Below are 8,953 nucleotides of genomic sequence, written 5' to 3' on the forward strand. Positions count from 1 at the left end.
AACCTCAGAGATAATGGGTCCAAAGGAGCTCAGAAAAGATTTTCTTGCCACTTAAAGGCACTATCAATTTGAGTGCAAGCATTTTCATTCCAATTTAGTAGTTACTATAAAATGATGTTGGAAATCCAAAAATAACTTGTACCATAGTTTCGTTTCATCCCAATTACACGTTAGAGCCAACATTGCCCACGAGTTGTTCCAGTTTGGCACTTCGTCACTCTTTGCCAAATTATTCCACAGGTTTGCAACTTGACAGGCTTCTGGAGAGGTATATTACTTCTAGTACTGACAAAGATAATCAATGCCTGAAAGAACTATGAATCTGTCTCTACATAGCAAAGTGATGCCTGGAAGATGTTTTGATGTCACTGTTCTCTTGAGGTCATAGGGTGCCTAAAGTTGTATTATGTTGGCTGTTTACATTCTCTAAAGCAGTGCTCCTTAACTGTGGTGGTACATTGGAGGACTTTGTATAAAGAACTGGTGCCCACCCCTCTTCCTGTCCCAGTGGCTCTGATTATCCTGAGGTGAGATCTGGACATTGATAGTGGATTTTTTTTTGTTTGTTCATTTTATATATATATATATATATATATATATATATATATATATATATATATATATTTTTTTTTTTTTTTTTAGTTATCTTCTTTTAAAAAATTCCCCAGGAAATTCAGCAGATATTGAGAGTCCCTGACCCACGGTGATGGCTTCTTGTACTATTGTTTAATGAAAGGAGATCCTTTTAGCAGAAATCACTCATGATTCAGCAGTCTAGAAGCCATCATGAGAAAAGAGTTGGAGTGGATGGTTTTAATGCAGATGGTCTCAAAACGATAGCTAAGTGTATCTTTCAGATGTTCTGCTCTCGCCCCTGGGGACTAACTCTAACATCATAGCTTATGTTCAGCCTGACACCAGGGAACATATGAAAAGCAAATATACTCCAGCACTCCAGCAATGTATATATTACCACAAAACATGAGATATTAGTTATTTCTCTTTAACCAATACGATTTAACCAATATTGAGTGGCCTATGCTTATGTTATAAGTGAACACTTCATCATTTACTCATTCATTGATTCAAAATATTTATTTATCCTTTCATGTATCAGGCACCGGAACAGTCCCATAAGCCAACACATCAGTGTCTTTATAACCAAAATTTACCATGGAAACAGGCAAATCATTTTTATAGAGTTATTGTTTGTACCTCAACATCTTTGAGACAAATACTTTAAAGCGTATTTTTGGATGGATTTTTTGACAAAGGAAATCTTCCAGTTTTAACTTTTTGGGACAAAATGTATTTATGAATATTGGCTGTAATTATTCTAGAGTTTCTATTATAATTACAAAATTCTGGTGCAGTGGTTCTTAACCCTTTATACTTATGACACACAACTTCCAAATCCGAAATTTCTGGCTGTGTACATGAAAGCAATAAAAGATGAACAATGGATAAAAAATCAGTACAGAATTATTTTTAATAGAGAAATTAATGAAGCAAACCTACCGCAGAAGGAGATTACTTAAAAGGTAAGGTACCTCCATGTGATGAAATAGTACAGAATGGATTAAAGTTTTTTAAAAGGAAATGGAAAAATGCTCATAATATATTACTTACAGAAAAAGCTGAATGTAAAACAATAGCAGTAGTATGATGCTTTTAAAGATGTATAAATATTCACATTGACTGTTTTTCTCCATCCCTGCGCACTTCAGGGTGGTAGCAAAGTAAAGGAAAGCAAAAGATTGCCTCAGTTGTCCTGAATGCTTTCCCAGGCACAGGGAGTCTGAGTATCTGCTTTTCTCAGACTTGAGTTTCCAATTTCTGGTGATTTCTTCCACATATAATGCTGGAATATCCTGGGAGAAACAATATGGATGTGTCACTAAATGATGTACTACCTGGCAATGACTCGAACCAAAGTGATAGGTCATCAGCTATTTTATTTAGAAGTCATTTCCACATACCACATCATGCCTGGTGGCACAAACACCAGTGAAATCCCACAATAACTTTTTCCCAGGGGAGACTCACTAGACCATACATACTCCCATTCCTTATTAGTGTTTTTCTCATTTGTGGTTGGTTTTTCTCTTATTTAACATAAGGCGGTGGTTCTCAGAGTAGGGCTCCCTGGACCTGTAGCATCAGCATCACTTGTGAATTTTAACATTTTAAAATTTTTACTAGTTAGGAAGAGGTCCTTCTTTCCTTTTGAATTGTCCTAATACTGTTTTCACTCAAAAATGTATAGGATCATGATAGCTAGAATGTGCATATCTCTTAATTTATGCTGGACACTTCTCTAAGTGCCTTCCAAATTTTAACTTATTTAATCTTCATAATCACCATATGAAATAGGAACTACTATTTCCCTATTTTACAGAAAAAGAAAATTGAACACCAGGAAAATGAGTAACTCATCCAAGATCATACAATTATAAACATGCTCATAGGAGAAATACTGGAAGCAAATATAAAATGTTAGCAGTGATCATATCTGATTATTTCCAGGTATACGACCACAGATGGCTTTAAATTTTTTTATGTGCCTTTCTATATTTTCCAAAACATACATATTACAGTTGTTATCAGAAAAAAATCCAAAATATTTTTGAAAAGAACTAAGACAGACATTTCAGAGAAGACCAGGAGTAAGGGCGCACCAGAAAAGAAGAATAAAGAGCTGTAATTGAAAAAACTTCTTCCTCATGATTGGATCCTGGAAGCCACTGAGCAAGTGAGGAAATGAAGAGTCCCAGGTACGGGGGGACTGAGCATCCAAACTGGAAATCCAGGGACGGCATGACATTGAGCAATCTGATCTTTCTAATGTCCTAATAGGTTTTGCAACTTATTTTCTTTGTAGGTAGCAGTGGATAAGTGCATTTAATCACAGTATTTTCAGGAGACATTTGATGGAACAGAACCCAGCTCTCTGTATCCAGGGTATAAAAAGCTTGGCCGTAAAATAATGCCCTGACTCATCTTTAATTAGGTGTGCAGTGTGGGAAAGAAATGAATGTCTTCCTGTGTATGGGAGGTATGGAGAAACCGCTATAAGTTTTCAAAATAGTCCATTATTAACAATCTGCACTGAATCGATTGGTACCCACAGCTCAGTCAATGTTTAAACAAGCTGGACAATAGCTGAAGTAATTATTTGGGGTAAATTATTGCCATTGTAAAATGTAATCAATGTTTTATTTCAACAAAAAGAGATCTTTTTCTTGATTTCTCTTTTCTCCCCACCTTTCCTCAGCTTTATCTCCCTACCAGAGGTCTGGAAGAAGGATTTTTTTGTTTTCTCCCCCATATTGGCAAGAGTGCTTCAGCTCCATCTGAACATAGCAAGACAGGACACATCTTGTAAAGGTTTTCCATTTTAATATTCCGTAATGACCAATAATGAATTCTTTATAGTTAATCTGCTGTTCTCATGAAAACAATTTAGATGGTTAAAAAAATCAATCATTAATGAGCAGTAAATGACAGCTCCCCAACAACACAGCTGTATTTTTGTAAAAGTGATTAAACATTGTCTGCATTCATAATTGCATGCTTAATAAGAATGTTGAGCACTGAGTCAAGCATTGTTGCTAATGATGACAGATTACGATGCTACAAATGCTTTGGAGTTATGGGGCTAAATTTTCAAAGGCAGTCCCTGGAACAGAATGCACACAGACCCACTAAGTATTCAATTTGCATGGGCCATTACCAGGTTTGTGCATGGCATTTGGGAGCTTTGCAGTTGAGACTCTTTTGAAAATCTGGCCCATTATGACAGAAAGCATCTGTAATTAACAGTAACTGATCTCCCTCTGCCTAGCCTTGGTAAAAGGTATAAAATGCTCTGTGTGTGCTTTCTTGGAACCCAACACCCCATTGATGAAAGGCCCTGAAACCTGAAAGGAAGGCAAAAAGAGTCTGTAGGGGCGTAATTCAGCCTTACAGGCAGATGTGAATATCTTATCAGCAGGTAAGAGAAAACAGGCAAGTCATTCAGAAGAGGACTTGGTGAAGTCTCATCTCTGAGCTCCTTTCACGTATTACTTGCCCCTCTCATTTTGGCCATAAATATTCTTGCTAAACCTTGGAATTCCTGTATTATTATTCATAGGATTCATGGGACTAACTACTTAAAATATGAGATTGTCCCATGGTCCAGCGTGGATTAACTGTGCTGAGGTATGAATTTTAATCTTTATGAAGCTATGAGCAGAGCGAGTCACTCAGTGATTGAGCAAGCCCCATCTGCTGCTCAGTTTGTCTGTATTCTGATCAGGTATGAGGCAGTTCCATCTATGAAGCTATGCATAGCTACAATTTATGAGAAAAATTGCATGCATTTAGAAAATGTATGAATTTCCTCAGATTTTTTCTTGGAAATATCTTGTATCTGTCTGGGATGTTGAGGATCTGTTGTACTGTTTGGTGACATTATATCTTGTGCTGTTATTTATTGCAGTTTATATGGATATCTTATTTTGGTGATACCTTGGCTTAGAGAACAGGGATCATTTGTATTATGCCTTTGACTTCTTCATAGCATCTCACTCACTGCTGTTTTTTCTGGATCAGCCATCCCTTGTCTGAGCAGAGGATTATAGAATCTCATAGTCTGCAAATCAGACTGGCATATGGTTAAGAACATGGTTTTAAGATGCCTCATTTGAAATATCACTCTGTCACCCAGTAGTGACATTCTACATCTCTTAAGAGCCTTACTTTTCCTCATCAGTAAAATAGGAATAAAATTAGTAGTTACATGTGAGGGTTTTTTTTGTGAGGATTCAGTGAGATAAGTGTAAGAAACTCTTAGCAGAGTGACTAGGACATTATATGTGCTCAATAAAAGTTTGTTGTTCTTGTCTTTGGTTGTTAAGGCCACAGCAGTTAAGTTCTATAGCTGAGGCCAGAATCTCTTTAGCTGGGCTGAGTGATTCTCCACAGAACTAAGGGGTAATAAGGTGCTGCCTTTAGTCCCCATGATCAATGACTGTAGTAGGCAAATGGTAACCTATATATTATGGGCTGAAATGTCTTCCTCTTACACCTAGGAAGGTACATGCAAATCATGTAGAGGAGAGAGAGAGAACACCAGCTCAGTCAGACAGGTCAACCCAGAGGCATGACATGTGTCACAGTCAGAGGGTCCTACAACCCTAGTCCCACCATCAGAAATCACATACAGAGCTGCTACTGTAGGGCTACATTCAGGACTCGGTTTGACATGTTAATGAGGCAGAACATTTTGGAGCCTATGCTGGCAACAGAAAGACCTGAGATGATGCTTCCTCTGACTTCTAACAGTTACTTCTGCTCTCTGAGGGGGCCCTTTCTGTTTCCAGCTCAAGCTTCTTGTGCCTCAGTCTATGGGCATTGGAATCTTTCTTAATTAAATAGCAGAGCCTGCATATAATTTAAACATTGTACAGGCTCTGGTACTGCCCTGCCCCCTCTTCCGCTTAGGTTGTTTGTCCTCTAAAGACTTAGGACCCTCATCACAGTCCACAGTCAAACAATATGTGCAGAATGAAGGTGAACCATGAAGGGAGAATGGACTTGTGTTTTTGGCTTAGTTCTTTTCTCTTCTACCCCAGTACCCTTTGGATTCTTTATTATAAGAGCAGAAATGTAAAAAGTATAAGATAATTAAAACTAAAGGCAGAAATGCAGGTGTTATAAATTTTAAAGGCACTCATGAACATTCAAGATTTTTAAATCATTTAAAAAATGAAGTGATAGAGGAGGGTATATGGCTTCTGGGATTTAATGAAGAATTTGAAATTATAATTTTCATACCTATCTTTGATTTAATGCCAAATGTCTTCATCTGACAAATGAAAACTGTCTGATTATTACCCACTTTCTCTTTGCAGATGAAGAGTAGTAGCTGCTAAATTATTGTCAAATATTTTGGAAATATGAAATGCTGTACAACAATAGTCATTTGCATGGTAATGGGCAAGAACCAGGTCTTTATACACCATTACCACAAGTAATTAACAAGAAGATTAGGCACAATAGTCTGTGTTTGGGAGCCATGGTGGAGACTGGCAAATGCGTAGGTTTGCAAATCTCCTGTTTCTCTGATTGATAATAGAGTAACCCCATGTGTTGTTATACGTGGATATTGCTGCATGAGACAGAACTCGTGATTTGCTGCAACCCAGTAGTAACTCTGCTCTTTGAGTAGCCCAGGCAATGTGCCTCCTTAGCCCACTGCTCCCACCTCATTTATCCTGCTCCCTGCTACTTCTTGCCTTTTTTAATATTGTCCCCCAAGCTAAGAATGGGCCCTTTATTGTTCTTAGTTATGGCAAATTCTACACAGAGAACCTATCTCCAAACAGTTCAATCTTGTGCTACAACCTCTAATATGGCAACAAAACCTATAAGACTAACTGTGGACCTGGGGCCAATTTTTTTAAAACTCTGAGGCGCAGCTTCCTGATCTGCAAAACAGTGAATATGTTATTTACTGCTCAGGATTAATATAAGATTAAATAAAATAATGTGAACAATTAAGGGTCAGTAAATTCTCTCGGTCTGTGGACTCTCTTTGACTAACGGGACCTTTGATGACACCTTCTTTGTTTGAGTTCACAGTATATTTACAAGATTTCAGTGTGTGACACACACTTTGATGCTTGAACAAGAATGGTTTCATGTTATCCTCTTACTGTGTTATGTGTATAAAAAGCCCACAGCCTGTGTTTCTCAAGTTGCCCTCTGGAGAGCAGAGGAGACATTTTAATTGAACATCTACTGGGAATCTAAGTAAGGCATAGAATCAGATTTTTAGAGCTAGAAGGGAATGCAGGGATGTATTGAATTTTCCAGATGGCCACCACGGTAACTCCTATCCTTCGTGATTTCCTACAATGTCAGGAAAGTGATCAGAAAGTGAAGTCAAATTCTTCTCCCTTGAATATGACTGAACTTGTAACTGCTTTAACCAGTAGAGTGGAGGGGATACTATATGATTTCCAAGGTTATAGAATGCCATGCTCTTTCTGTCCTGTCAGACAGGATCATCACATTTTGGAGTTCTCAGTCCCATGTACAAAGTCCAACTATCTGAGGCCACCATGCACTGAGGATGTCCAGTCCACCTGGAGAGGCTACCAGATATGTGAATGAAGAAGTCATCTTGAAAATGGATCTTCCAACCCATGTTGTCTAGCTATGGCTGTTTGAGTCTCCTCGTGCAAGCCCCAGGCATCTTGGAATGGAGAAGAGCTGAGCCACTGTGTCCTCTGCAAATTCTCAATCCACAAAACTCATGAAAATAATAAAACGATTGTGTCTTTGTGCTACTAAATTTAGGGGAAATTTGTTATTCAGCAAAGATGATTAGAACAAGAGATCACAATTTGACTACCGTATTCCAGAAATGACACAGATCCAGAGAGGTTAAATAAATCATTTTATTCAAATGAAGACTTAGTGGCAGAGTCATTCTTAAGTACTGGTTTAAAGATCCATGCGCAGTTCACTACATCATGTACCTTCCTAGCTCTTGACATCAGCTCTGAATATTTGCATAGTTAAGACTTGACTTCAGGCTTCTGTACTCAAGGGGCATACATTCTAAGAAGTATTATGCTCATATAGTAAGCTATGAGGAAATTAATTACATTATAAGCCTAGCAGAGAGGATTCTGCTGCAGACTTTAGGTAGTGAGAGATATTGGAAACTGCCAGAGAAGGGACAGAGATGAAGAAATGGAAATAGAGGGGAAGTGAGAGAGTTCTGCTGAGACTGAAGCCTTGCAGGGGAGGGAGGGGTAAGCAGCAGAGCAGGGGCGAAGTCATGAGACACTGGTGGAAAAAGAAGGGTTGAAATTGCTTCAACTCTATTCAGGCAAACAACTGTGTCGACAAGAAGGAGGCTGATAAGCAGCTTTAGACTGTCTATAGCTAAAGGGGAAGTGAGAGGCGGGCAGCATATGGAGCAGGAAAGAACAGAGGGAACCAGCATGAGCGGAGAGAGAAAGTTGAGGAGAGAGATGGGGAGCCCAAGCAAAGAAATAGGAAAACAGTTGGCCCTAAGTGTCCAAAGAAATTAGGAAGAATTGGAGACAGTGGGAGATGATGAGAGAAATAAAACCACAAAAAACTTCAAGGAAAACATTTGGAATGCAAATGAAAACAGTAAAGTGTGTGTAGAAGAAATGGAAAAAATGGAGATTGAACCACATTAGAGGTAAAAACAGTAAATTGATTCAATTTTTGATAAAAGAAAGCAGTTTGGATGAGAGTTTAAGCAACATGACACGTTTTGAGTTACCCGGTTACCAAGAGGCCACATTGTATTTCTAAGATGTTTCTAAACATGGAGTTTGATTTGTCTTTTTATTGTAAGATAAATTATACATACAGAAACTTAAAAAATGGATAGACTGGGAATTGGATTTTCTTAGACTCCTAGAAGAAAAAAAATAGCATTAAGGAGTTAAAGTCTCTAATTGTAAGGAAGCAATAAATTCAATAGAGGAGTGCATATTACTGATGCCTGTATTTGAGACCAAAGAAGACCAGAAACACCAGATAGTAATTTGTCCATTGGCATCCTGGAGCTCCTTCCAGTATGTAGAGACCTTCTAGCCTTTATATTTATTAGTGCTTCAAGCCTGAAATATTGATAGTGATGAAGAAGAAGATAGCAATGATGATGTTGGTGGTGGTAAGGATAATGTTTTTTATAAGCCAGACATTGTTCTAAGTGCTTTATATATACATTATTATATATATTATGTATTATTATATATTATATAGTATTATGTAATATATTAAGCCTCACCTACAAATAATATATATTATAATCAAATATCATAATATATAACATATTATTATATATTAAATATATAACATATTATTATATATTAAATATATAACATATATAATTATATATTATATCTAATATATTATA

The 8,953-nt window shown here is 37.4% G+C and overlaps 1 long non-coding RNA gene across 1 annotated transcript; it reads left to right on the forward strand.

Annotated features, from left to right (window-relative positions):
• Positions 1-683: 683 nt before the first annotated feature.
• On the forward strand, positions 684-8,704 carry LOC103244385 (uncharacterized). The gene is made up of 3 exons (XR_012090884.1): positions 684-3,387; positions 5,898-6,086; positions 7,047-8,704. It is a non-coding gene; the product is annotated as an uncharacterized lncRNA (long non-coding RNA).
• Positions 8,705-8,953: the final 249 nt, after the last annotated feature.

Source organism: Chlorocebus sabaeus, chromosome 23 (genome assembly GCF_047675955.1).
Source record: "Chlorocebus sabaeus isolate Y175 chromosome 23, mChlSab1.0.hap1, whole genome shotgun sequence".
NCBI classification, from domain to species: domain Eukaryota; kingdom Metazoa; phylum Chordata; class Mammalia; order Primates; family Cercopithecidae; genus Chlorocebus; species Chlorocebus sabaeus.